Here is a 2,947-nt window from a genome sequence, read left to right as displayed (position 1 = left end):
CGAATGGCCAGTCCTTCTTTCTGGTGTGGGATGTGGAGGCGATTTCTGCGTTAGATGGGGCCGAAAGCTGTGCAGACACACAGTGTATTTTAATAGGGAAACGTTCCAATTTAATCACACAAGAGTCATGTTATTTATTATTATTATTGTTAAGATTTTATTTACTTGGGCGCCTGGGTGACTCAGTGGGTTAAAGCCTCTGCCTTCAGCTCAGGTCATGATCTCAGGGTCCTGGGATCGAGTTCCGCATCAGGCTCTTTGCTTGGCGGGGAGCCTGCTTCCCCCACCTGCCTCTCTGCCTTCTTGTGATCTCTGTCAAATAAATACATAAAATCTTTAAAAAAAAAATTTTATTTATTTGAGGCAGGGAAGGGGCATAGGGGGAGGGACAAGCAGACTCCCTGTTGAGTGGGGAGCCTGACGAGGGACTTGATCCCAGGACCTTGAGATCATGACGTGAGCCGAAGGCAGCCACTTAACCGACTGAGCCACCCAGGCACCCCAAGAGTTGAGTTATTTAAAAACAAAGTTCGAGATCTTTTTGTAGTCATATGCTGCTGGTAGATGATGCTAGTGGGAGGAAGAAAAATGGGAGTCATTTTACTTGAGTGATAAAATTGTGAAGTGGATCTGAATGAGTCAATGAGCATTTAAGTATCTCCAGAAAGAACAGGCATCGATTCATCCTGACTCAGAGCATGGTTTCTCTAAAGTGTCCTGGGAGAAGGGAATACGTACAAGTTAGAAAAGATCCTGGCCTAGTTTTGAGGACGCCGGGCTGGAATCCCCACCGCCCTACAGAAATACGAGCAGGCTATGTCATTGGCAGCCCACCCACTGTGGGCTCCATTGGCGCAGCCCCCCAGTCTGCTGGCTGCTGGTTTTCGTTTGCCTACGTATGCGCCAGAATCCGAAGAGCAAGCTGAGCGGAGGGAAGCTACCTGCCTTTTCATAAAAAGCCCCGGGTTTGGGCTTTAATCATTACCATTTTACTGAAAGGTGATCGAAAGAGCTAATGCTGAGGGCATGGTCCTGTGTCCCGTCTTGTCATTTCTCTACCTCTCCTCGTCTTGCCTTTTTTTTTTTTTTTTTTTTTTTTTAAGATTTTATTTATTTATTTGACAGATAGAGATCACAAGTAGGCAGAGCAGCAGGCAGAGAGAGAGGGAGAAGCAGGCTCCCCGCTGAGCAGAGAGCCCGATGTGGGGCTCGATCCCAGGACCCTGAGATCATGACCTGAGCCGAAGACAGAGGCTTAACCCACTGAGCCACCCAGGTGCCCCGATGTTTTGCCTTTTTTTTTTTAAGATTTTATTTATCTACCTCTCCTCGTCTTAAAGCCACACTTGGTTGACTAGCTTCGCTCAGCCTCTGCCTCTGATCTGTTTTCTTCTATTTCTGTGCATCTTCCTTGAACCATCTGTTTCTCCCACCTTCATTAATGAAGTTCCCTTGGAGGCCCCTGCAGTGTTTCACTTAAAAAAGCAAGTTCTTCAGGGGCGCCTGGGTGGCTCAGTGGGTTAAGCCTCTGCCTTCAGCTCAGGTCATGATCTCAGGGTCCTGGGATCGAACCCCACATTGGGCTCTCTGCTCAGCAGGGAGCCTGCTTCCCCCCACCCCCGTGCCTGCTGCTCTGCCTACTTGTGATCTCACTCTCTGTCAAATCAAGAGATAAAACCTTAAAAAAAAATTAAGTTCTTCAGTATTTTTTAGGTCATTTTTTTCATTAGTTGGTCAATATTTAAGATCTTTTGGTATAAAATTTTTCAGCTAAATAGTGTTTAGTGATTCTTAGTCCCTTTGGGGAATAATGTAAAATGGTTTGTGGCTTTTGTTATAATTTTTCCTCAGCCTTTGACTCTGCAGTCCATTATTGGGGAACATGTATGCATTAAATACAGAATTAGGTAGAACATTTATAGTCAATAAGAACCTTTTTTAAAAAACAAAACAAAACATTTATTTGTCAGAGAGAGAGCACAAGCAGGGGGAGGGAGAAGCAGGCTCCCCGCTGAGCAAGGAGCCCAATATGGGACTTGATCCCAGATCCCAGGACACTTAACTGACTGAGTCACCCAGATGTCCCAATAAGAACCTTTTAAAAAATTTTTTCTGATAGATGATGAGCACCTGGCTGGCTCAGTTGGAAGAGCATGCAACTCTTGATCTTGGGGTTGTGACTTCAAGCCCCAAGGTAGGTGTAGAGATTATTTAACTAAAACTTAGAAAAAAATTTTTTTTAAATTTTTTGATAGATGACATTAATCTTTTGGAAGGGGGTTAAATAGTAATGTATTATGCCCACCCACCTTCCTCTTAAAATTGTGACTTACTGATTTAAAAGCACTTTGGGAAGAGATTGCCATCTCTTCAGCAAAGAAAGGCCAGTAGGCAGACGTGCAGATAACATGGTTTTCCTGTCGTAAACTGTGGATGGCTCTAAGAGACAACTGACCATGCAATTTTTTTTTTTTTAAGATTTTATTTATTTGGGGCACCTGGGTGGCTCAGTGGGTTAAATCCTCTGCCTTTGGTTCAGATCATGATCCTAAGGTCCTGGGATCGAGCCCCACATTGGGCTCTCTGCTCAGCAGGGAGCCTGCTTCCTCCTTCTCTTTCTGCCTGCCTCTCTGCCTACTTGTGATCTCTCTCTGTCAAATAAATAAATAAAATATGTTTTAGAGCACCTGGGTGGCTCAGTGGGATAAGCCGCTGCCTTCGGCTCAGGTCATGATCTCAGGGTCCTGGGATCGAGTCCCACATCGGGCTCTCTGCTCAGCAGGGAGCCTGCTTCCCTCTCTCTCTCTCTCTGCCTGCCTCTCTGCCTACTTGTGATCTCTCTCTGTCAAATAAATAAATAAAACCTTTTTAAAAATATATATATTTTTAAAGATTTTACTTATTTATTTGACAGAGAGAGACACAGCGAGAGAGGGAACACAAGCAT

This window comes from Neovison vison, chromosome 2, assembly GCF_020171115.1.
Source record: "Neovison vison isolate M4711 chromosome 2, ASM_NN_V1, whole genome shotgun sequence".
Lineage (NCBI taxonomy): Eukaryota > Metazoa > Chordata > Mammalia > Carnivora > Mustelidae > Neogale > Neogale vison.
Note: the sequence above shows the minus strand (reverse complement) of the source record.